The sequence below is a fragment of the Odocoileus virginianus genome, chromosome 4 (genome assembly GCF_023699985.2).
Source record: "Odocoileus virginianus isolate 20LAN1187 ecotype Illinois chromosome 4, Ovbor_1.2, whole genome shotgun sequence".
In the NCBI taxonomy this organism is placed as follows: domain Eukaryota; kingdom Metazoa; phylum Chordata; class Mammalia; order Artiodactyla; family Cervidae; genus Odocoileus; species Odocoileus virginianus.
Window position 1 is genome coordinate 36,696,251 of NC_069677.1, and position 27,253 is coordinate 36,723,503.

Sequence of the window (27,253 nt, forward strand, 5' to 3'; positions counted from 1 at the left end):
TCTTAAGTTTGGCGATGCGGTTGGAGGAAAAGGAATACCCCAAGTTATGCAGTGTTCTTAACTGTCTTTTCCTATTAGCTAGTATAATTTTGGTTTCATACTTTTTTCTGTATTTCAGCTGCATCCACTTTATATTTTTTCTTTCTTTCTTTTTTTTTGTTTAATTGCATTAAATATGACATCTATCATGGTGTTGAATACAGTCGGGAAGGTCCCTGGAGGAGGGCATGGCAACCCACTCCAGTATTCTTGTCTTGAGAACCCCATGGACAGAGGAGCCTGGCGGGCTACAGTCCATGGGGTCACAAAGAGTTGGACTCAACTGAAGTGACATAGCACGCATGCGTGCACGATCCGTAATAGCAGACGATCTTTTTTCCTATTCCTGGGAGAAAACTTTCAACTTCTTAAATGATATTAGCTATATATTTTTAAGCTCTTTATTAGACTATAAAATTTTACTTCCCTTTTTCTTTTCTACCAATTTTAAAGATTATGCGTGGACGTATAGTTATACCAAGTGCGTTTTCCCTTAACTGCCTTCTCTTCCATTCTTGATTCTATTTGTCTGTAGAGACAGGATTCTTCAGACTCGGCTTTCCCCTCCAGGGCAAGCTTTCCCTCTCCTCACTCCCAGTCAGTCATTCTAAGGTCTGGCTAAACAAAATCACCTGGGAGTTTGATTAAATTCAGAGTCCCAGGTTCAGACATGTACCTACTAAACTGGGGTTCTTGGGGTGGAGGCGACTCAGTGCAGTATCTTGTGAGTTCCTTTGGGATTCTGATGACCCTCCCATATACCTGCTTGGCCCCTGTGGGCCCTTGCTGCCCAGCCCTGGGGCCTCCATGTGCCCTGTGTAGCGTCAAGTCATTTGGCCTACTGGACCCTGGCCACATTGCCCGAGAGTCTTAATTTTTATGTTTGGCCTCTCTTCCTGTGAGACAACTTTCAGAGTCTGCCTCTTGGCCCCATAAACCTGTTTCTCAGATAAGGGCCTGAGTCCCTGAGCTCAGATCTGTTGGGGCCTAGATTCTCACCTAAGGACACAGCTCTGCATGGTACTTGGAGACTGGCAGGGGAGTCAGCTAAGTGAGGTTTATTCCCACGTTAGCCTCAGTTTTCACCTTTCTGAACTACAGTAGCCATCTCTGGGGATGGTCGGGGGAGGGGGAGGTTTCTGTTTCTGGAACATACCAACCTGGTTCCACTTCAGGGCTTTGCACTATGCCATTCCCTCTGCCAGGAATACCCTTCTCCCGAGTCTTTGCGTGGCGTGGATCTTGTTGACATTTGGGTCAATGACGAAAGGTTCAAATGTCACCTCTCTGAAAAGTCTTTCCCTGACCATCAAATCTGCCTCCCTGCCCATTACCTTGCTCATAGCCTCATTGTCCTAGCTATTCCTGTGGGTGATTTTCACCCCAGCACTGATCACTCTGAGTTTTTCTTCACGTCTTAAATACTGAGTTTTCTTGAATAGTGAGTTTTCTACATATATAAACATAAGCTCCATGAGAGCTGGCATTTGCCCGGCATGTAGTAGGTGCTCACTAATTACTTGTAAAATGAATGCCTCTCTGAACTACTGTGTGAGTATGTGATGTTAGTGTGAACCCTGGTTTCCCAGGTAATTCATCAATTCTTGTTATCATTCTTTCCTGATTCCACAGATGTTACCTTTGGGACAGTGATGCATTGCTGAGATATTACTGCCATGTGGAACAAGGGCCACTCTCAACCGATGGGAAACAAAATCTGTAGCCCTGTGTATGAATGTTTCCTTTCATTTGCAGAGAGCGTGTAAGGGTTGATTCAGCTGTAGCTGCTTGTCCTGTGAGTGATTAATCTGTGATAAAATGGATCAATTAAACATGAAAGTAGTGTAAAATAAGCCTGATAGATTTGGGGAAATTCCTGTTTTCCTCCCTCTTTGAGCTCTATTGGGGTGGTGTTGGGTGGGGTGATGGGGTAAGAGGGCTATACATCACTCTGTAAGACTCAGGAGTCCAGAAGGGCATGTTGGAGAGGTTTGTCCTATCTGATGTCACAGGGAACAGACTTGGACTAATGAGGAAGTAAGTTTTACAGATCTGTGGCCAAGGAAGACCAGTAGGGCTGGTGGTGAAAGCCATCACCTTGTGTTTGCTGCTTATGCTGGTGCTGCTGAGTTCATCAGTGGTCTTTTGATGCCAGCGGAGTGCTCAGCATGTGCTTGTGCTGTGAAGATGTGGTTCTGCCCGCACAGAGCTTGTGGTCTAATACAGTCAGTTAAGGCTGGACTGAGTCGTGTGGCACAGGCTCCTAGGCTGCCTGAAATGGGCTGGTGTTTCGTTACAATAACACATCCCAGTTTTTCATGATAGTGATTTCAGTCTGCCCTAGGATTGGAGCAGCAGCTGGGGTAAGAGATGTAGAGAGCAAAGCTCTGCACTTCTCTAAACTTCACTCTCCATAAAAGCATATCATTTGAAAAAAGCATGATTTTGTATATTTATTTTTTAAAAAGTAAGCTCTGTGTTTCAGATTTACAGAAAAGTTTCGAGGATGGTGAAGTGAAAAAGTGAAAGTGTTGGTTGCTCGGTGTTTGACTCTTTGTGACCCTGTGACTGTATCACACCAGGCTCTTCTGTCCATGGAATTCTCCAGGCAAAATTACTGTAGTGGGTTTCCATTCCCTTCTTCAGGGGGTCTTTATGACCCAGGGATTGAACCCAGGTCTCCTGTTTTGCAGGAAGATTGTTAACCATCTGAGCCACTATGGAAGCCCAAGAATACTGGAGTGGGTAGCCATTTTGAGGATGGTATACATGGGTAAACTATGGTTTTCTCTCTTATTAACATCTTATATTGGGATGGCGTTTTTGTTATAATTAATGAATCAATACTCATGTATTGTTATTAAAGTCCATACTTTATTCAGATTTCCTCAGTTTTCTCTAATGTCCTTTTTCTATTCCAGGATCCCATCCAGGATACCGTATTACATTTAGTTGTCATGTCTCCTTAGGCCCCTCTGGGCTATGATATTTACTCAGATTTTCCATGTTTTTGATGACCTTGATGTTTAAAGGGTTACTGGTTAGGTATCCTATAGGTATCTTGCAGTGGTTGTTGTTTAGTTGTTAACTCGTGTATAATGCTTTTGTGACCCATGGATTGTAGCCTGCCAGGCTCCTCTGTCCATGGGATCTCCCCAGCAAGAATACTGGAGTGGGTAACCATTTCCTTCTCCAGTGGATCTTCCCAACCTAGGGATTGAATCTGGGTCTCCTGCATTGCAGGCAGATTCTTTACTGCTGAGCCTCTGGGGAAGTCCAAAGGTTTCTTGTAGACTGTCCCTCAATTATGATGTTTTTCTCATGATTACATTGGAGAGGAAGACCACAAAGGTGGTCTCATTACATCGCGTCAAAGTCATGTACATCGCATACATCATTATGATTTACTGCTACTGATGTTCACTTTAATCACCTTGCAAGGGAGTGTTTGGAAGGTTTCTTCTCTGTGGAGTTGCTCCCCGCTTCCTCTTTGGAAGGAAGTCACTCTGCACAGCCCATACTGTTGAGGTAGGGAGTTATGTTCTACCTCTTAGGGGAGGGACAATTAGCTGCATAAATGATTTGGAATTCTTCTGTATGGGAGATGTGTCTTTTCATCCCCACTTATTTATTCAATTATTTATCTCAGTGTGGACTCGTGGGTATTTGTTTAAACTGTGGATTATAACCCAGTACCATGTTATTTACTTATTTTTGGCTTTTTAAAGATTTTATTAAACCAAAAACATTCTGCTGTTTTAAAATGTTAGAAAACTATTATTCTTATATACAGTTATATAAATATAATGTTATTATATATAATAATTATATATATATTTATCTTTCCTCTTTTTCCTTTAAATATCCTATTTATGCATTTATTATTTGGAGCAATAAAAGGCAAATTACCATTTAGGATTTGATCATGGTTTTTTTTTTTCATTATTTTTTGCGGGAGTGAAATTAAGATATAAATATTTATGTGTTTTGGGGGATGGCAGAGGTCAAAGGCATTTCTTTCCCCCATTGTGTACTGAGTGTGCACTCACTACTTTCAATTATTGCTGAAATAAATGTCCATCATCTATATGAACATTTATAGTTGGCTCTTTTCCTAAAACTCCTTAGGACGTGTAGGAATTTAGGAATAATTTTTGTCCTTTTTATTTGCTTCAGATTTTTCTTAATTAAATGCTACTCAATACATTGTTCTCATTCAATGGTGAATTTGTTACAGAAATCCCCATGACAATCCTCCATGCTTTCTGTTTCCCACAACAGATCTCCTGTGTGCAGGTTTTTTCTCTACTAAACCACATAATTAAACTCTTGTTTTTGTTTTTCAGTAGCTCAGTCATGTCTGACTTTTTGCAACCACATGGACTGAAACACTGCAGCTTCCCTTCACTTTACTATCACCCAGAGTTTGCTCTAAGTCACATCCATTGAATCAGTAATGCCATCCAACCATCTCTTCCTCTGTTGTCCCCTTCTCCTCCTGCCTTCAATCTTTTCCAGCATTAGGGTCTTTTTCAGTGAGTTGGCCCTTTGCATAAGGTGGCCAAAATATTGGAGCTTCAGCTTCAGCATCAATCCTTTCAATGAATATTCAGGGTTAATCAATTCCTTTAGGATTGTCTGATTTGATCTCTTTGCAGTCCACTGGACTCTCAAAGAGTCTTCTCCAACACCATAATTCAAAAGCATCAATTCTTCAGCACTTAGCCTTCTTTATATTTCAACTCTCACATCCAAACATGACTACTGGAAAAACCATAGCTTTGACTATACACACCTTTGTTGGCAAAGTAATGTCTCTACTTTTTAATACACTGTCTCGGCTTGTCATAGCTTTTTTTCCAAGGAGCAAGCATCTTTCAATTTCATGACTGCAATCACCATCTGCAGTGATTTTGTAGCCCAAGAAAATAAAGTGTGTCACTGTTTCCATTGTTTCCCCATCTATTTGCCAGGAAGTGATGGGACCGGATGCCATAATCTTAGTATGTAAATATAAATATCATTTATATATAAATTTCACCTCTTTTTAAAGCACCTACAAGTTTAACATATAGCCGATCCCAACATGCTTATTGGACTGGCTTGAAATGGAATAATCTTAAAACTATTTCATTCTCTTTACTTCCCAGTGTTTTTTATTTTCTCTTGTATTTCATTAGTAACTTTTGTTCTACAATCCAGTGCTTTTTGGTATTCTTGTTTCTGTGCCAGTCCACACACACAGAAATACTTTAGGGAGTGGTTTTAGTCATGGGCCAATTCTTTTTTTTTTCTTTTTAATTGAAATTGTGGGTGGTTGTTGTTGTTTAGTTGTTCAGTGCTGTCCGACTCTCTTTGCAATCCCATGGACTGCAGCAAGCCAGGCCTCCCCGTCATCCACCATCTCCTGAAGTTTGCTCAAACTTATGTCCTTTGAGTCAGTGATGCCATCCACCCGTCTCAACCTCTGTTGTCCCCTTCTCCTCCTGCCTTCAATCTTTCCCAGCATCAGAGTCTTTTCCAATGAGTTGGCTCTTTGCATCAGGTGGCTAAAGTATTGGAGCTTCAACTTCAGCATCATTCCTTCCAATGAATATTCAGGGTTGATTTCCTTTAGGATGAACTGGTTTGATCTCCTTGCAGTCCAGGGGACTCTCAGGAGTCTTCTCCAACACCACAGTTCAAAAACCTCAATTCTTCAGTGCTCAGCCTTCTTTATGGTCCAACTTTCACATCCATACATGACTACTGGGAAAACCATAGCTTTGACTATATGGACCTTTGTCGGCAAAGTAATGTCTCTGCTTTTTAATATGCTGTCTAGGTTGGTCATAGCTTTTCTTCCAAGGAGCAAGCATCTTTTAATTTCATGGCTGCAGTCACCATCTGCAGTGATTTTGGAGCCCAAGAAAATAGAGGGTGTCACTGTTTCCATTGTTTCCCCAACTATTTGCCATAAAGTGATGGGACCCGGTGCCATGATCTTTGTTTTTTGAATGTTGAGTTTTAAGCAACTTTCCCACTCTGCTTTCACCTTCATCAAGAGGCTCTTTGGTTCCTCTTCGCTTTCTGCCATAAGGGTGGTGTCATCTGTGTATCTGAGGTTATTGATATCTCTCCCAGAACTCTTGATTCCAGTTTGTGCTTCATCCAGCCTGGCATTTCCCATGATGTACTCTGCATATAAGTTAAATAAGCAGGGTGACAATATATAGCTTTGATATACTGCTTTCCCAATTTTGAACCAGTTTGTTGTTCGTGTCCATTTCTAACTGTTGTTTCTTGACCTGCCTGCAGGTTTCTCAGGAGACAAAGAAGTTGTGGGCAGACAATTTGTAAATGAAGTTGTGGGTAGACAGTTACACTCAGAGACCAGATGACCTGACCATTTGGTCCAGAAAGATGCTTCTGAGTCAAGTGTTGGGGGCTCAGTGGGTGGTCAGTTCCACTAGTGTTCTGATACCCCACTGAGGACTCAGTACTCCTTTAAGAAGTGTGAGACCCATCCCAGTGAAACTGCAAAAATGAGTCTTAGTCAATGGGGGCTCCAAGGTGCTCTGTTTCTTCATGTCTCAGTGCAGAAAGAATTCAGCAAGAGGCAAAGTGATAGATAAGAAGTGATTTATTAGAATAGGGTACTTGTGAGACTTATAAGCAGGTGGACAAGAAAGTGCCATGCCCAGATCTTAGTGGGCTATGATTTTATAGTCAAAGGAAAGGTGGAGAGGGGGAGAAGACCACCTTCTTCCTCATTCTTGAGCAGATATCAGGCTTCCATCATAACTTCTCCACCACATAGGCAGGGAATTTTTCTTGTCCCTACGTGGTCAAGCCAAGACTGTCATGGTGCAGTGAAAATGAGTGAAAAGGCAATAACATATACTAGAATGTGGTAAATCATTTCAAGTTTTAGTATCACATCACCTTTTCCTTATATTTTTGTTTTTAGTGTGTGCAGAGGAACGTGTCCTAGGAATTGTTAGCTTACTGACCTCCCTGGGCAAGATATAGGTCTTTTTCCACCATTGTTCTATTGTTCTGGGGCATGTCTCATGCTTATGTTGCATTGTTTTATTGCTAAGTAAGCCTGACTGGTTTTGTGGTTAAGCAAACCAGCTTTCTTGAGTGATCATTAACTTACTGGGGTCTCTCATACTTTTTTCTCTACTTACAATCTCCTAGTGGGAATAGCTATTTAATCACCTGTCTTGTCCCTTTACTCTGTTTCTATCACCAGCTTAACTGACTCTGTAAATGGCAAAATAAATGCGGGCCTATGGGTCAGTTTCCAGGAAGATTAGGTAATATACCTAGAGTTGGGTCTTGAGATCTGGCTAGACAGGTATGAAGAATTTCCTACTATAATCAAGTAAAGGCTGCAGTATCAATTTAGAACATGCTGAGAAGTCATTATTATATTACATGGTAATTAAGCACAAGTTAAGCATAAAGGATAAGCACCTCACTTAATGGACTGTAATTAGAATTATTTTAACACAACCTGGGCAAGCATTTCATTCTCACTCTTTCTCATGAAACCAGTGCCTGTGTTGACACTGTTTCCTAATTCCATCCAGGATTTTTTTCTCAATTTATTTGTTTACTTACTGAGCCATAGACCCTTAATCTGATGATTTCTATACAGTAAAATTTTTTACACCCTGATTTCCTAGTACCAGTGGCTCAGGAAGGCTATGAAATCTTCCATAACTTAAAAGGACCATATGTTTGTTGAGAAGGAATTACTGGAAATGATGAACGTAATTTCTTTTCTTTGTCATGACTCACAAACCAAGCTGGGTCTGGGGCATGGAGGTGCGGCCTGGCTTCAGACAAGGCCTGTGTTTCTTTGGCCTTGGGGTCCTCCTCCCCAGCGACCCCAGAGCTGGTGCAGAGCAAGACAGAGTGCACAGCTCTGGGGCAAAGGAGAGTGACTGCCTCAGCTGGAAGTGCAGTAGGTCCTGAATGGGTCTCTGGGCTCACCAGCCACCCTCGAACCTCTTCTCAGAGGACAGGCCTGGAGAACTCTGTTGCCCCAAGTAGAGGCTTGATTTTCCTCGAAGTGTAGATCCATTGCTTAATGGTCCTAGAGTTATATTCATAAAGGATGTTTAAGTGACCATGATTAATTGAAAATACCCTCATCATTTAGTTCTGCATCATACCCCTCAGCATTGTAATCAGTCCACTTTGATCTTATCCAACTTACTTTCCTACTGTTGCTGATTGTCGATTAAAAGAAAAAAAATGCAGGAAAAAGATAGCTCTGAGGGGCTGCTGTGAAGCAATAAGGGAGGAGCCAGGATATGTAGGACTTCTTGCAACAAAAACCCGGTAGTCGGAACATTCAATTAAAGAAAACCAGACATCTCAAGTTAATGAATTTAGTGCTTTTCTGTGTATGGGAAGATGCAAAAGTCTGGGCTCATTAAAATTATTCCTTTGATATGCACCTTAGCTATCTAGGGCCAGTATCCTGCTTTTCTCCATCCTGAATCCCCTCAGGGTGCACAGTTGGAGGTGGCTGCAGTGGTTGTTGACTTGATGGTCAAAACATCTTTTGCTTACTGATAGGGCAGGCAGTATTTCTCATTCACATAATTATACCCGGGTCCTCTGCACTGCAGACAGATTCTTTACCCTCTGAGCCACCAGTGAAGCCCTATACAACAGTAGAACAATCTTACTACACAAGTGTGGGTGTTACCTGGATTCAGTGGCCTGAGTGCTTCTCCCCTCCCTTTAAAGTGTCTTTTGGTTTCACATTTTAAGGGTCTGTCATTTTACAAATAAATCATGAAAAAATAGGAAACGGGTTTTACTATTCTCACACAGCCATCACAGAACTCATAAGGAAGAACAGGACTTAAAAAGTAACAAGTCTCTAAAAATTCCAAAGATTGAGAGAAAAGGAATGGGATACCAAAAATTTAGCCAACTTTAAATAGGTGGCTCCAAATACATGAGAAATTTTAAAATGTATTCTTGTCGGTCCATGCCAGTTTTTTTCCCCCCATATTTGCATATGTTTTGGTCAAAATCTGTTTATTTTAAAAGTAATCTTGAATAATTCAGTCATCTTTTACTAATTCAAAAAGTAGAAGATAACCACAATACAGTATAATGTGGTTTTTAAAAAGACTGAGTTTGCCTCTAAAAACCATTCTGTGAGCATAATTTACTTGTTAATAGAGACCCCAGTGCAAAGTTTGAACAACATTTCTTCAGTGACTGCTTATCCTTCTGTTCCTATAGAGTTTCACCTCTCACATAAACAGGGTGTCTCTAAATAAACCTTCTTGGCCAGCTCAACTAATTCATCATTTTGAAGATGACAGATTGAAAATGGCCTGATCTGTTTATTTTGCAATCTGTCATAATTAGGTAATGCGTTTCCTCCTCACTGTAGACTTCTATGCATGGATTCAAATGGTCTAAATTCCCTATCAGAAGCTGTGGATGTGCTGCAAAGAACTCTGGTCTGTTATGCAGGATAACCTGAGTTCTGGATTTGTCTCAGAACTAGCTCAGTGTGAGCCTGGGCAATTTATTTCCGGAAATTCTGCCAGTCCTCTTATCTGTTCAGACCGGGCCTTTGGAGCTAGGATGAACTCATCTTGATCCTCACCACTGCCCTCGGGGGATTTATGGTCTAGTGGAGCAGTTCTCACACCCCACTGTGCCTAGGATTCCCCTGGAGGGCTCTGAGGGTCAGAGTGCCGGGACTCACCCTAGAGTTTCTGAGCCAGTAGGTTGGCTGAGTCGAGAATTTTTGCGTTTCTAACAAGTTTCCAGATGCTGCTGATGCTGCTGGTTTGGGGACTGTGATTTGAGAACCACTGGTCTAATGGTTTAGCTGACGCATCAGTAGCCACAATTCAAAGATTAAATGCTGTGAAATAAGTACAAGTAATGTGTAGTAGGAAACAGAGTGTGGAGAAGTGGGCCAAAAGATTAACAACCAGCTGGAGATCTGGGAAGCCCTCATGGAAGAGAGAGGTTAAGCAGGATCTTAACAAGTGGATAAAGCCTAGACAGGTAGGACATTTGGGGGGCTGATGCTACCCAAGTCTCCCGATGGGAGGGAGAGTGCAGAGTGTGTTGGGGAGCAGGGATATCGGCTAGCCTAGGTGGACTGGAGGGTTGATGTGGGGGAAGGAACAACCAGAAACAGATGGAATGGAGAATGAGAGAGCTGGAAATTTAAACTAAACACGTTTTCGTATTTTGGCAGCCAGGAGATAGCACGGTCAGAGTCACGCTTAATGAGGGCAACTCCGGTGTTGTGATGGATGGCTTGGGAAGAGAAAGAGTGAATTCAGGGGAGCTGGTTAGGAATGACTGGGGATTAGGCTGCGTAGGAATTCTAAGCAGGAAAAGCATGAAGTGGGGAGGATTTGTGCAGAAACCACAGATTTGGTCATTGATTGGTTCTTAAGGATCAAAGAGATGGGAAGGTCAAGAGAGAGAGAGGATTCAAGTCTGAGTTGTTGGGGAGGAAAAAGGGTGGCTGCATCGCTCAGGGGAAGTAGTTTGGATAAAAAAAAAAAAGATGAACCTAGTGGGACCTTGATTTCTTGAGGAGGGGACTGAATCAGATACCCGTAGAGGTCTTTTTTTGTACAATTCTAATCAATGTTTTGCGGATTGTTGATTGTCTTAAATATTACAGAATATATTTGTACAAAAAGTAAATGGCTTATATGTAACATTACTGATATATTTGGGCTTCCCCAGTGGTTTAGGAGTAAAGAATCCATCTGCCATGCAGGAGACTTGGGTTTGATCCCTGGGTCAGGAAGATTTTCTGGAGGAGGACATGGCAACCCACTCCAGTATTCTTGCCAGGAGAATCCCGTGGGCAGAGGAGCCTGGCGGGCTACAGTCCATGGGGTTGAAAAGAGTCGAACTGAAGTTACTGAGCATGCACAGGTGCACACACTCATGTATTTGTGGATCGGTTGATCAGGGTTACTGATTAGCTCTCAGATATTTGCATCTGTAAATAGGCTTCTTTTTGAACTTTTCTTCATTTTGCTTATAGTTTTCTTAGTATGTTGACTTGTTCTTCCTCCATTTTATGTACTATGCATGTGAACATGTTTTTGGTATATGTTCTACGTGTGTGTGTGTGTGTGTGTGTGTGTGTGTATTTTTTTTAATGAGTATAGCAAATATTTTAAACCCTCTGGCCTCATTCTTCCATTATAATCATCACACTCTGTATTGGTATATTTGTGCACATCCCTAACTTTCCCACAAACTTGTTTTGAGTAAAGAGCATGTCTTATTCAGTTTTGTTTTCCTTCCTAGACTCCTCATAAGTGCTTGTATAAAGTGGCTAGAAATGTTTGAGGGATTGGGTTGAATCACTGAGTTAAAGTCTATTACTCCCCGCTTCTTTAGGGAGAGACAAAATGGTTCAAGCAATAAAACGTAATAGTTTACAGAGAAATGGAAATCCATGTATCTTGGGAGGCTGAAAAAGGAAACATTTAATTCAGGAGAGCTTCGGGACTAAAGTAGAGATATTCATGGGCATTTTAGGAACTAGAAGCAGAAGCCCATAAAAACAAGGAGCGTTTTCAGCTCTGTCTTATACTAGCTCTTGAAAACCTTGTACCAGGCCTCCATTTTTTCACTTGTAAGTTTATAGTTGTAGTGCCTCCCTGCACATCGTTTGGGGAGAAGTCTAGGCAGAGGGAACGGCATGAACAAAGCATCAGAGATGGAAGAAAGTGTGTGCATTCTTTGTGACCAGTGTGAAATGCCAGGGAATGAAGCAGGAGAGAGAGGCAGAGGTCCAGGTGCAGAGGGCCATTGCTACTGAGATAAGGAGCTTGGACTCTATCCATCGGGAGAGTCTTGTGCTCGGTAGTTTACTTGGAAATGCCATCTGGGGAGCAGGAGAGCAGGACCAGAGTTACACAGGAAAGGAAACAAAACCAGTACAAGGAGGAGTTTATTGAGTTGGCTCTTGTTCTAAACAACTAGTTGTTTGTTCACAAGGGGTCTTCTTAGGGGAAGGCTTATGAAATGTGTCTCAGCATAGTTCAGCTGGAGAAAAAGAAGGGAGAGGATTTTATTCATTTTTCTCATCTCCCGTTGATTAAAGACAGCCTGACTTTTTCAGACTGGGCATGTCTGACTGCCACGCGGGTTCCCCGGGGCACCTCATGAAACAGCATCAGAGGAGCTTGGGATGGAGAGGCCCTGGCAGGTTTCACATGTGGAGGGCTGGCTGGATTCTTCCTGGAACTGGAATGGCAGGAATATAAGGTGAGTTTGAGAGGATCTGAAGTCGTGCATAAAAGGTGGCTGATACAGGGAGCTACTGAGGGAATTTTAACAAAGGAACCAGCTGACCAGATTTATACAATGGTGTCCTTGTTTTTTGTTTTCTTCTTCTTTTTTTTTTTTTTTTTTTGTCACGCCATGCGGCACAGGATCTTAGTTCCTCAACCAAACCGATGCCCCTGCTCTGGGAGCGTTGGTGTCTTAACCACTGGATTACCAGGGAAGTCCTCCAGTGGACTGCTTGTAAGTGCTTAACAAATGTTTAATTAGCTATCCATAAAAATAAGTGTATCAGTGATAACTTTTACTGGTATAAAAGGATGTATAGTACACAATTTATAAATAATGATAAAATAGACAATATTCTTTATCGTAAAGTCCACATAGCTAATTGATTCTGACAGGTTGGCAGTTTTCACTGAACTCTTGTATGCATAGCCAATCTATGGTTACAACTGAGGAGAGAGGATAGCTGATATTTTCCTATTACAGTATGCAGTTAGATGAAAGTGAAACAATGAAGGCATAGCCCAGAACTCCCCTTGCTCATTAAACATCTTCTTTATGAATTGAATAGTATAGAATATTTCCTCAACTTTTTGTTTCATTCACAATATAACTACAACAGGTACCGCTCATTAACATTTTCTCTCTCACTTTCTTAAGCTTAGACAATCAACTGAACAACAACAACAACAAAGCTTTGATTTGTCAATTTCTGTATGAAAACATACCCATCTTGACCAATTTCAAGTTACAGGGAATTAAGAAAGGATATACAGTGGACAGCATTATATAGCATTTCCATAGATAGTAAAACAAACCTAAGTAACCCAAGAGCATAGATACTGCTCACATGTACTAAAGCAATAAAGAAGGGATGGATTTCAAGTGTTTATTACCTTTGGGGATAATATAATTTATTTCATTGTAAATTTATATAATTTAAGTGTTAATCATTGTTAATGTTTAACAACTGATGCATAAAATTTCTGAAAAGTTACCAGTCAGTTCTCAGGATCTAGTATCAACCAGCCCAGCACACTCCTGGAGTTATAGTTTTAGAAGATCTGGTAGCAATCTGTAGGAACATTTTGAAGGAAAGTAGTCCAGAGTTAGGGGGGAATGTACCTGAGGTATGATAGGAGTCCACATCTAAGGTCAGGAGCGGCGGCTGCGCTTCGCTGGAGCGGCCATGAGGAGATATCCCACATCTGAGGGCAAAGGAGAAGCCCCAGCAAGATGATAGGAGGAACAAATTCACATTTAGAATCAAACCCCATTCCCGCCAGAGATGCTCAGAGGGCTCAAGCAAACCTTGTGCGCACCAGGACCCAGGGACCCCACAGAGTCTGAGACAGAACTACGTTTAAGTGTCTCCTCTGGAGGTCCGGGTCAGCAGTGGACTGCCGCAGAGGCAGGGGCTCTGGGTGCAGCAGACGTGGGTGTCGCATTAGTCTTCTTAAAGGAGGTCACCATTAACCCCACCATAGAGCTGCCAGAACTTACACAGGACTGGGAAATAGACTCTTGGAGGGCACAGACAGAACCTTGTGTGCACCAGGACCCAGGAGAAAGGAGCAGTCCCCACAAGAGACTTGACCCAGACTTTTCCAGGAGTGTCCAAGAGTCTCCGCGGAGGCGTGGGTCGGTGGTGGCCTGCTGCAGGGTTGGGGGCACTGAGTGTGGCAGTACATTCATGGGACCTTTTGAAGGAGGGCACCATTACCTTCATTACCTCCACCAGAGTTTGGCCCCAGGTAAATAGCAGGGAGGGAACACAGCTCCATCCGTCAACAGAAAATTGGATTCAAGATTTACTGAACATGGGACTGCCCATCAGAGCAAGACCCAGTTTCCCCCTCAGTCAATCTCTCCCATCAGGAAGCTTCTATAAGCCTCTTATTCTTCTCCATCAGAGAGCAGACAGACTGAAAACCACAATCACAGAAAACTAACCAATCTGATTACATGGACCACAGCCTTATCTAACTCAAGGAAGCTATGAGCCATGCTGTGTAGGGCCACCCGAGATGGATGGTTCATGGTGGAGAGTTCTGACAAGATGTGGTGCACTGGAGAAGGAAATGGCAAACCACTTCAGTATTCTTGCCTTGAGAACCCCATGAACAGTATGAAAAGGCAAAAAATTAGGACACGGAAAAATGAACTCCCCAGGTCAGTAGGTGCCCAATATGCTACTGGAGATCAGTGGAGAAATAACTCCAGAAAGAATGAAGGGATGGAGCCAAAGCAAAAACAACACCCAGTTGTGGAAGTGACTGGTGATAGAAGCAAAGTCCGATGCTGTAAAGAGCAAATTGCATAGGAACCTGGAATGTTAGGTCCACGAATCAAGGCAAATTGGAAGTGGTCAAACAGGGGATGGCAAGAGTGAATGTTGACATTTTAGGAATCAGTGAACTAAGATGGACTGGAATGGGTGAATTTAACTCAGATGACCATTATATCTACTATTGTGGGCAGGAATCCCTTTGAAGAAATGGAGTAGCCATCATAGTCAACAAGAGTCTAAAATGCAGTACTTGGATGCAGTCTCAAAAATGACAGAATGATCTCTGTTCATTTCCAAGGCAAACCAATCATTATCACAGTAATCCAAGTCTATGCCCCAAGTCTATGTCTGTGCTATGCTGAAGAAGCTGAAGTTGAACAGCTCTATGAAGACCGACAAGACCTTCTAGAACTAACATCCAAAAAAGATGCCCTTTTCATTATAGGAGACTGGGATGCAAAAGTAGGAAGTCAAGAAACACCTGGAGTAACTCAAAGGCAAATTTGGCCTTGGAGTACAGAATGCAGCAGGACAAAGGCTAATAGAGTTTTGCCAAGAGAACACACTGGTCATAGCAAATGCCCTCTTCCAACAACACAAGAGAAGAGTCTACACATGGATACCACCAGATGGGCAACACTAAAATCAAATTGATTATATTCTTTGCAACCAAAGATGGAAAAGCTCTATACAGTCAGCAAAAACAAGACTGGGAGCTGACTGTGGCTCATATCACGAACTCCTTATTGCCAAATTCAGACTTAAATTGAAGAAAGCAGGGAAACCACTAGACCATTCAGGTATGACCTAAATCAAATCCCTTACGACTATACAATGGAAGTGAGAAATAGATTCAAGGGATTAGATCTGGTAGACAGAATGCCTGAAAAACTATGGATGGAGGTTTGTGATATTGTACAGGAGACAGGGATCAAGACCATTCCCAAGAAAAAGAAATGCAAAAAAGCAAAATGTCTATCAGAGGAGGCCTTACAAATAGCTTGAACAGAAGAGAAATGAAAAGGAAAGGAGAAAAGGAAAGATATTCCCATTTGAATGCAGAGTTCCAAAGAATAGCAAGGAGAGATAAGAAAGCCTTCCTTAGTGATCAGTGCAAAGAAATAGAGGAAAACAACAGAATGGGAAAGACTAGAGATCTCTTCAATAAAATTAGAGATATCAAGGGAACATTTCAGGCAAAGATGGGCTCAATAAAGGACAGAAATGGTATGAACCTAACAGAAGCAGAAGATATTAAGAAGAGGTAGCAAGAATACACAGAAGAACTATACAAAAAAGATCTTCATGACCCAGATAACCACAATGGTGTGATCACTCACCTAGAGCCAGACATCCTGGAATGTCAAGTCAAGTGGGCCTTAGGAAGCATCACTATGAACAAAGCTAATGGAGGTGATGGAATTCCAGTTGAGCTGTTTCAAATCCTGAAAGATGATGCTGTGAAAGTGCTGCACTCAATATGCCAGCAAATTTGGAAGACTCAGCAGTGGCCACAGGACTGGGGGTGGGGGGGAAAGGTCAGTTTTCATCCCAATCCCAAAGAAAGGCAATGCCAAAGAATCCTCAAACTACTGCACAATTGCACTCATCTCACACTAGTAAAGTAATGCTCAAAATTCTCCAAGCCAGGCTTCAACAGTACATGAACCATGAACTTCCAGATTTTCAAGCTGGATTTAGAAAAGGCAGAGGAACCAGAGATCAAATTGCCAACATCCGCTAGTTCATCAAAAAAGCAAGAGAGTTCCAGAAAAACATCTATTTCTGCTTTATTGACTATGCCAAAGCCTTTGACTGTGTGGATCACAACAAACTGTGGAAAATTCTTAAAGAGATGGAAGTACCTGACCATCTGACCTGCCTCTTGAGAAATTTGTATGCAGGTCAGGAAGCAACAGTTAGAACTGGACATGGAACAGCAGACTGGTTCCAAATAGGGGAAGGAGTACGTCAAGGCTGTATATTGTCACCCTGCTTATTTAACTTAAGCAGAGTACACCATGAGAAACGCTGGGCTGGATGAAACACAAGCTAGAATGAAGACTGCCGGGAGAAATATCAACAACAGATATGCAGATGACACCACCCTGATGGCAGAAAGCGAAAAAGAACTAAAGAGCCTCTTGAGGAAAGTGAAAGAGGAGAGTGAAAAAGTTGGCTTAAAGGTCAGCATTTAGAAAATTAACATCATGGCATCTAGTCCCATCACTTCATGGGAAATAGATGGGGAAACACTAGAAGCAGTGGCTGACTTTATTTTGGGGGGCTCCAAAATCACTGCAGATAGTGACTGCAGCTATGAAATTAAAAGAAGCTTACTCCTTGGAAGAAAAGTTATAACCAACTTAGACAGCATATTAAAAAGCAGAGACATTACTTTGCCAACAAAGGTCCATCTAGTCAAGGCTATGGTTTTTCCAGTAGTCATGTATGGATGTGAGAGTTGGACTCTAAAGAAATCTGAGCACCGAAGAATTGATGCTTTTGAACTGTGGTGTTGGAGAAGACTCTTGAGAGTCCCTTGGACTGCAAGGAGATCCAACCAGTCCATCCTAAAGGAAATCAGTCCTGAGTATTCATTGGAAGGACTGATGCTAAAGCTAAAACTCCAATACTTTGACCACCTGATGCAAAGAACTGACTATTTGAACAGACCCTGATGCTGGGAAGATTGAAGGTGGAAGGAATAGGGGATGACAGAGGATGAGATGATTGGATGGCATCACTAACTCAATGAACATGAGTTTGAGTAAACTCTGGGAATTGCTGATGGACAGGGAGGTCTGGCATACTGCAGTCCATGGGCTTGCAAAGAATCAGACACGATTGAGCGACTGAAGTGAACTGAACTATGTTAGGCGTGAAAAGTAGAACACAGACTTAGGAAATGTCTTCAGATCCCACAAGCATGAGGCTTCAAAGGAAGTTCAGTTACTACAGACAATGCAAATTTCACTGGTTTTTGTCCAAACATGGATACGTAGGACTTTTAGTAAGTCTCCTCCAGGTATTCTTGGAGCCTCTGAGATATCTTACTTGTCCTTGCTCTTTGGCCTTCCTGTTGATGACCATGGGCCAAAGGGATTTGAAGGTGAGGCCCCACCCCTGCCAGAGCTGAGAATGGGATCCGGGCCAAAGAAGCCACCTGCTAGACTGCTTTCCCAAGTTTGCAGATCTGGGGGAGGGGGCTTTCAAAGGCTGTTGGCACCTGGCACGTGCCCCACAGAAATTTATCTCCAGGAACATGAAGTCGCTGGGTTTGTTTTTCTGTGACTCACATAGGCAGGGGGAAGACAGCCTTCTCTGTTTCTTCCTGTAAACATTCACTGTCACAGCCCCGGCCAGGCTGGAGCTGGCAAGAAAACTCCCCCTCCCCTCTCCTGGTGTGGCCCCTGGAAGTCATGGAAGTGTCTCTGTCTAAGGCACCCCTCTCTCCTTGCAGGGCAGCTGGTGCAGTTGAGTTCCTGATCCCAAGGAGCCCTTCCGATCCATCTAATCTCCCAGAGCATACAGATTTCATCTGGGGGTTGTATAGCCTCCACTGCGCTTAGTACAAAAGTGAGGAGGAGTAGATAAGGGCTTCCCTGGTGGCGCCAGTGGGGAAGAACTCGCCCGCCAGTGCAGGAGACATAAAAGATTCAAGTTCAATCCCTGGGTTGGGAAGATCCCCTGGAGGAGGGCATGGCTACCCACTCCAGAATTCTTGCGGGGAGAGTCCCATGGACAGAGAAGCCTGGTGGGCTACAGTCCATAGGGTCACGAAGAGTCAGACAAGACTGAAGCATCTTAGCACACATGTACAGAGTAGATTAAAGGGTAGAAGTGGGCCCTGGACATGTGGTGGGGCCAGTAACTGAGCCCTGGAGTATGGAGTGCCCTCCATGTTGCATGTGTAGCTGGGCTGTGGGAAGGGGAGGAGGATGGAATGGAGGTCTGAGGTAGAGAAGTTTAATCATGCTCAGTTCTGAATTTCATAAAAATAGATGCCCGAGGGACAGCTCAGTGGGTCCTGGGCATTCAGAAGAAAGAGTGGAATCAATGGTGGCATTGAGAGGAATAAAACTAGTGAAACCATGGATGACTGTGAGACACCCCGCCCTCCCCAAGAGGATGCAGAATGAGAAGTTGACAGGTGGACTAGTGGGCATGGAACCTCAAGAACAGTGATGCTGAAGGGATGGTGTAGGGATTAGGAGCGCAAGAACCACTCAGAGAGGAATATCCAGGGAATTCTGAAGGGAAGGAAATGGCATGAACAGAGGAGCTGACGCAGGACTGTGGCTTCTACTGGGAACAATTTGGCCTATTGTGTTTTAGGCTTACAGTTTCCTGTAAGTTTATCTCTTCGGAGTTATAATGATGTTAACCTCGCCTCCTTTCCTCCCTCTAAAAAAAAAAAAAAAAAAGGAGTCAACACTGAGGTATCATAAATGATCCAGGGATGGGAAGACATCTGACACTTTTCTACCATGTTAATGCTTTGATCCAGCCTTTGAGAGTCAGGGTGAGAAGAAAACAAATTTACTTTAAGCTAAAGGTTTTGAAGCTCAAGGAAATGTCAACTTTTCCCTGTTTGATGTTTCTTGCTGTGTTTTCCATATTAATCATTTCATTTTCCCCTTGGTCACGGGCTTGATATTTTTTTTTTTCTCACAGTTGTCAGCTGCCTGGTGTGTCAGACAGTTTTTCATCATGGTGTAGGGACACATTAAGAGCCCAAGCTGACAAAGCTACCGCCCAGAGTGTCTGCCACTCTGGGTGGTTATGCTCATGAACGTCCAGAAAGCTCAGTGCTACTGAAGTGAATTATAGGCTTTGAAATGACTGTGTGGTTTATGTTCAGCAAAAAATACACCCCAGACATATTCAAGGGTTACTGGTTTGGAAGAAATTAGATGACTCTGACATGAAAAGAGAGAGCCTCGCTAAAGAAATACTGCCCAGATCTGTCGAATAAGTGGATTTGGATATGACCACAGGTCTGCCATATGAAGTTCTGTTCCACGGGAATTCAAGTTAGTGGCTTTGTGAAGGCATTTATTGCAGACTGTAAACTTTTCTTGTTTTCTTTTAACAAAGCATAGAGAAAGGTGGGCTTTTTCTGTGATAGCTTATCTACTTTAATCTTATTAAATACTTAATGTGTCCCCATGCACATAGCAATGAAAGTAAATATAGCTATTACTTATAACATGGTAACTTAGATGTGTTGGTTGACTGCTAAAGGAGTCGGAAGAATAGAACACACAACCCTTATATCTGCTAGTTATTGTCTTTAGCTACAAGTATTGGAGAGTCCCAGACAGTGGCTTTATTTCCCATGTAAAAGCAGCCTGCGAGTAGGCAGTTGAGAGCTGGCATGATAGCAGGAATCATTAGGCTCTCTTTAGCTCTCCAATCTGCCATCTCCAGGATGTGGCCCATGTCCAAGAGGGTTTCTGGAGCTCCAACCATCACAGGCGGCCCCCCATTATCGTCTGGTTTTGCATCCAACCTGGACTGGAAATATTTTGGGAAAAGAAAAGCATTTTCCAAAACGTGGATTTCCAAAAGCAAAATGTGAATTTATCACACACTGGCAACCATTTGCATAGCATTTACATCATATTAGGTATTATAAGTAATCTAGGGATGATTTAAATAAACTAGAGGATGTGCGTAGCTTATATCCAAATACTATGCCATTTTGTTTTAAGTTTTGGTTGCTCTGGGTCTTCACTGCTGCGCGTGGGCTTTCTCTAGTTGTGGTGAATGGGGCTTACTTTTTGTCGTGGTTCATGGGCTTCCCATTGTGGTGGGTTCTCTTGTTGTAGAGCACAGGCTATAGGCTCAGAGGCTTCAGTAGTCGCAGCATGGGACAGCAGTAGTTGTGGAGTATGGGCTTAGTTGGTCCGTGACATGTGGGATCTTCCTGGACCAGGGATCGAAACTGTGTCCCCACATTTGGCAGGTGGATTCTTATCACTGTACCACCAGGAAAGTCCACTGTGCCATTTTATATAGGAGAATTTAGCTTTGGCAGATACTCACGGGTAGGGAGTGGTTCTGGAATCAATCCCCAAAGATACTAGGGATGACTGTATTTATAGGCAGAGAATGAAGAGGGAAGAAGGACATGCCATCTTTCAAAAGAGCTGTCTCAGATTTCCAGTATTCCTGCTCACCTCTCATTGGCCAGAGCTTAGGTGCATAGCCCTAAAAATAGCTTCCAGCATTGTGTTTGCTGCTGCTAAGTCGCTTTAGTCGTGTCCAACTCTGTGCAACCCCATAGACAGCAGCCCACCAGGCGCCCCTGTCCCTGGGATTCTCCAGGCAAGAACACTGGAGTGGGTTGCCATTTCCTTCTCCAATGCATGAAAGTGAAAAGTGAAAGTGAAGTCGCTCAGTCGTGTCTGACTCTTCGCGACCCCATGGACTGCAGCCTACCAGGCTCCTCCGTCCATGGGATTTTCTAGGCAAGAGTACTGGAGTGGGGTGCCACTGCCTTCTCCAAGCATTGTGTTTAGTTCACGCCATATCTCTAAATTATTATAAATCTCACTTTTTGAAGAATTAATTAACCCACAGTCTTATGTTCTCCTGGTCATTATTGCAAGAGATTGAGAGAGAGCTTGTGCAGGATTCTTTAGTTCTTTCTGGATGACTCCCACAGAGGTCTTCTCTGTATCTTCCCAGCAGCAACAACTACATCATCAGGAATCAGCCAGCATGCACCCTCAAGGCAGAACTGGTAGGTTATATAGGTTAGAGGTTAATCTATTTTGAATTGGTTTAACAGTTGTGGGGCTGACTAAGAATGCTTGAAATTATAGGGCAAGCAATCAAGAAGAGAGTTACTATTGGTGGGCTGGAGCAGGAGCTAAAGCTCAGAAACTGAATTCAGGGAGGGCCTAACTCCTCTTTTGAAGGGCTTTGAACTGATTACATCAGTTCCACCTAGTATACTTTTGACTGATTAAAGTCAACTGATTAGATATGTTAATCAACTGATTAGATATGTTAATTACATCTGCACCATCCCTCCACAGTGGTGCTAGATTCATCTTTGATTGCTTACCTGGGAAAGGTGTATGTACACTGCAGCATAGCTGCTGCCTATCTTTTCCCCAGCTCTCAGGAGTCATTATCCCTCATAGTTAACCCAACTGGAGACATGTATGAAAGGGAATTCAGGGGGATGTAATGCCACTCAGCCAAGCTGATACATCACAAAGTCATCATACGCTATTCCTTAGTTGTCACCTAGAGAGAGAAAGAGGGTAAAAACAGATCAGTTTCTTTATTTCTTGTATTCTGGCAGAAGGTAGACTGATGCTCTGGCAACTAAAATGAGAACTTGGCATTTTAATTATTTTTCTGATTTGTTTTCCTTCTCTGGTTCTCATAGATAGTCAAAACTTTATTTTTGATGTTTTATTAGGCAAGAGCCTTTAGGCTCATTGAAGTCATTATGAACTCATCAAAGTTAAGAGAACTTAAGATTTGCTTTTGAAACTAATGATGAGCTGTCCAGGTTTTTCCTTTTAATTTTATTGCCATATGACTAACATAACAGCACTGAATAAGCTGAAGGTATACAGCATAATGATTTGACTCACGTATATCATGAAATGGTTGCCACAATAAATTTAGTGAACATTCATCATCTCATACAGGTAAACAATTACAGAAGTAGGGGAAAAATTTGTGATGGAAACTCTTAGAATTAATCTATTAACCACTTTTATGTATTACATGCAGCAGTGTTAATTATATGTATCATGGTTGTATATTACTCTAAGATGTCCAGTTTTTTAATCTTTTGTTGAAATAATCCTCTATTCTCTTTTTTAAGTAATAGATTTATTGAGATACAATTCACATACCATGAAGTTCACCCTTTTAGGTAGTACAATTCAGTGAATTTTAGTATATTCACCAAGCTAGGCATTGATCATCACTCATTTAGAACCTCTGTATTCTTTTGTATTAAATAGTAAATATAGATGTGAATGTTTTAAGACAAATGAAGAATTTGAAAAGCTCAGTTTTGTTGTCTGATTTAAATTCACGTGAAAGAAGAAATTGGTGACATTTGATCAAGGCAGAGATGCAAACATTCGGTTTTAATTTTGTGAGGAGAATACACATGAGGTCTTCATTATGGGATTTTCTACCAATTTATGTATGTAATTCCCTCAAAGGTAGCGCAGATTGGGGCTTTCATTCATTTACTTAGCCAGTATTTATGGAACCTTTACTTTGTGCCAAGCCCAGTGCTGGGCACTGGCAGTCCCTAAAGGAGGCTTTCTTGGACACCTTGAAGTCGGGGGCAGAGAGGTTGATGAGGTCATTCTCTGGCCTTTGTGGTGCCATCTTGACTGTGAGCCCAGAGGCATGAAGCCATCTGTGCTAACATACATGTGTGCAGGCATCCACATTATGGGAGGGAGGGAAGTGACCGTACCAAGAAGGCTTTGAGAACATATCTTGAACATTCCACGGGAGGCCAGGTTTTCTTAGGGGCTGGTTTCACAGTAGTCAGGGGTGAAGTTGCTAAACTCTTCTAAGAAGTGGGTGCATATTCTGAGAAGCACAGTGAATGTTGCTGCAGTTAGTGAGAACTGAAGGTTTTCCACCACAGTGGGGTTTGCATCCTCACTTCCTCCAGGGCTCTATCTACATAGCACCTATCAATCAGAGAGGCGTTCCCTGACTGTCACCCTCTCCTGCTCCACAACTTTGCTCTATTTTCTGTCTCTTCTGAGCATTCATATATGATACATTTATTTTTATTGAAGTTCCACCCCCAGCCCAGGGAGAGCAGATACTTTGTTTTATATGCTGCATTCTTTTCAGTACAATGTCTAGTGCCATGTCTGGCACATAGTCCTAATAAGGATTTGTGATATGTGTGAATGAAGGATCTAAAAAACAGGTGCAAATTATAAAATTCTGTTTATATGGTTCCTTATGTAAGCAGAAATTAATTTTGTTTTTGGTCTTTCAGAATTCAGAGTTCTTTCTTTAACTGAAGTATGGTTGATGTACAGTGTTGTGTTAGTTTCTGGTATACAGCAAAGTGACTCAGTTATAAAAATGAAAGTTAGCTGCATAGTCGTGTCCAACTCTTTGCGATCCCATGGACTGTAGCCTGCCCGGCTCCTCTGTCCATGAAATTCTCAAGGCAAGAGTACTGCAGTGGGTTGCCATTTCCTTCTCCAGTTATATCTCTATGTCTACCTTCTTTTAGAAATTGATTTCTTAATAAATACCCCAGATCATGGGGTGTGTGTTTATTTGTGGATGATAATTGGATGAGGCTACTTCTCATTGCAAAATAACAGTCTGATATTTGAATACAGCTGTATGTGTGTGTGTTGGCGGTGGAAAATGCATGCACACTTGTGTGTGCTCAGTTGTGATAAAGTCTTTGGGACCCCATGGACTGTAGCTTGCCAGGCTCCTCTGTCCATGAAATTTTTCAGGCAAGAGTACTGGAGTGGGTTGCCACTTCCTTCTCCAAGGAATCTTCCCAATCTAGGGATCGAACTCACATCTTTTACGTCTACTGCACTGGCAGGTGGATTCTTTACCACTGCACCATCAGGGACTTTGCTAATTGGTCCAATTTAAGAAGCTTGCTTTCCAATCTCAGTTAGGGCCTCTCTTAGGCTGTAAGCTTACTGGGAGCAGATATGTTTGTTCTGTCTTGTGTTCACAGAGCCTTGAACAATGCCTGGCACACAGTAGGCAACTCATAGACTTCCACCCCTCTCTCAATAACTAAGCTTGTGTCTTTCTTCTCCAAGAAAACAGGCGACAAGAATGAACTCCCTTAGGCTCCAAACATTTTCATCCCCCCTTCTGGCTTTCTTATCTGTGTCAAACTGCTTGAAAGTTCTTCTCTGTGTGTTTTTCTTTATGAGACCTCCTGAGGGATGCACTCACTCTCAGATATGAGACCATTTAACACTATTAGATATTTCTCTTCAACTTATGAAGTGCCTGAGAGTCTTCCATATGTCCAGACTTTGTCTGGGCCTTCATCTCGCTTGCTTTTTCCGCCTTTACTGCAACCTCAGTACTCTCCTGCTCCCCCACATCATTTCCTGAAGCACCCCAGGAAGATCACCATGATGCTGAACTGCCTAACCCAGTGGCCTCGCTACAGTATTCAGCTGGTCCATTGTGGGTTCCTGTTTCAGCCTGCTGACTTACCCCCCTGTCCTCTTGAAGCTGGTGCCATGACACTCCGCTTTCCCTCCACCCTCTATTTTGCCTTTGCAGACCTCTGGAAATGGTGTTGCCCATACCTCCTTGTTTAAGTAAGAAATGTGGTCATCTTTAACCTCCTGCATCCCTGCCTCCCAGCTCAGCTCATTACGAACTTCTTCCTTGATGTCTCCTTTCCATTCTCACTGTGGGCACTGCCCAGGTGGGCTCTTAGCACATAAAATACTGGATTATGATAATTCTCTGCCTCCAGCTTCAAGGAGTGCTCTTCCTAAGATACCAGTTGGCCTAAGGCCTTCTATGCTCCCCATCTCTAAAGACTGGATCTAAAATTCCTTAGTATAGCATTCAAGATCTGTCTCAGTCCTTCATGCTATTGTAACAAGAGACCACTGACTGGGTAGCCTATAAACAACAGACATTTACTGCTTACCATCTGGACGCTAGAAGTCCAAGATCAAGGTGCCAGTGTTGTAGGAAGGGGGGGCCCCTCCAGGGTCCCAAGAATGGGCTCTTGTCTAACACTCAGAAAAGAATTGTCTGATGAGACACGTGCTGACAAAGCAAGAAACTTTATTGGAAGAAGGCACCTGGGTGGAGAGCGGCAGGGTAAGGTTACCCAGGAGAACTGCTCTGTCACATGGCTTGCAGTCTCGGGTTTTATGGTGATGGGATTAGTTTCCGGGCTGTCTTTGGCCAATCATTCTGACTCAGAGTCCTTCCTGGTGGCGCACACATCGCTCAGCCAAGATGGATGCTAGCGAGAGGGATTCTGGGAGGTGGACGGACACGCGATGTCCCCTTTTGACCTTTCCTGAACTCTTCCGGTTGGTGGTGGCTTATTAGTTCCGTGTTCCCTACCAGGAGCTCCTGTCGTAAAACAACCCATGCGAACGGTTACTGGGGAGCCTGGCCAGGGTGGGCGGTTTTTGTCAGTGCGCTTCCCCTGACACCCGCGTGGTCGCTTTCTGCTGACAGCCCTCTTCCTGGTTCCTAACCCGCGCCTTCTCACTGTGTCCTTCCATGGCTGAAGGGGGCTAGGGATCTCCGAATCGCCTTTATAAATTATTCATTCCGTTCATTAGGATTCCACTCGCGTATTTGGAGCACCACCCTAGGACCGACCTCACATCCTCATACCATCAGCTTTTGGGAGTTCGGGTTTTAACATGTGAGTTTGAGGGGGACACAAGCGTTCAGAGTCTCAGCAAGACTCTCCTCAGTGTGACTGTCACATGGCTTGTCAGTTCCGTTTACAGCCTCCCCAGTATAGACACACATCCTCTCTACCTCTCCGCCTTCTCCCCTTCCTCCTTCCCGCCTGTCTCCCTGTCTCTCTTTGCAGGGCTTCTCGTGTTAGGTCACGCGCGTGCTCTCCAGGTTTTGTTGTTATTCAGTCGCTAAGTTTCACTTGTTGCTGTATTATTTTTGTCTGTGGCTTTGGTTTTTCTGGGGGGCAGCTAAGGAGAAGCAGGCTGTTAGAAAACCCTGAGGCAAGCTGTTTGCCTTATTGACATGCTAGCTGAATGAATTCCGTTATAGGGGTGATGAAGGAATCCATACATTAAGGAAAAACTGATCATTACCACCTCCCTGATGTTGGTAGCTTGTGAACTTGGCCCGGTTTCCTCAGCAGGTGGTCAATTGATCATGCCGTTTCTCTCCCTCCATCACCTGTCTCATCAGTTTACAGGTCAACATATCCTCTGTTCAGTTCTTACAAAGAGAAAATGCAGCTGCACTCACAGACACAAAGGTTCATTTTGTCCTGTAGGCAGATGATAATAATACTTTTTTTTTAAATAAAAAAGGAATACTTCTCTTCTTTTTCAAAAAACCAGTTCTGAATTTTTTTTTTCAAAAAATTCAATTCTCCTATTACCTGAATTTCATTAGATTATTTAAAAAAAAAAAAAGATATTTCCTTTTCCCAAATGAGAATGCAAGTACTATGGACTTGCTGCTTCAAAGGAGGCATCAGCCCTTAACTTGTATCAACCTGCCTCATTTACCTGCTCCTCCACCCCGAATACACAGCACACCATGAGCATTAAATACCATAAACATGAACAATTCACCAGGAACGTTAAAAAAGTCCTTAATTTTATTTTCTTTGCCCGTTGATGTCTAAGTGAGTTGTTACATATGCAAATATACTTTAGATTCTTTTCCTGGTGAGTAAATCCGTAAGATTTTTTCTTGGATTAGTATTATGGTTGTAAAGTTTTCCTTGGGCGCTATATTTTGTATAGCCAGTTCTTGCAGTGTGACAGAAGCTTCAGCCACTTGGGGGCACCCAGCTATTTACTTAGTGAAAAAAACTGAAGAACTTGCCAAGGGAAAGTAATCTGATCCTAAGAAAGAAGGGGAAAAAATACACAGTAG

General features: G+C 42.8%; 1 protein-coding gene across 3 annotated transcripts in view; it reads left to right on the top strand.

Annotated features, from left to right (window-relative positions):
- PLD1 (phospholipase D1) overlaps positions 1-27,253 on the top strand; it is a 219,010-nt gene that overhangs the window by 9,076 nt on the left and 182,681 nt on the right. The window contains exon 1 of one of the 3 annotated variants that reach the window (XM_070466419.1): positions 12,294-12,318. The exons of 1 other annotated variant lie outside the window; for it this stretch is intronic. The gene's annotated coding sequence lies outside the window, so the exon portion shown is untranslated. Of the gene's footprint in view, positions 1-12,293; positions 12,319-27,253 lie in introns of those variants that run through there. One more of the 3 variants, XM_070466415.1, reaches the window with a different exon arrangement.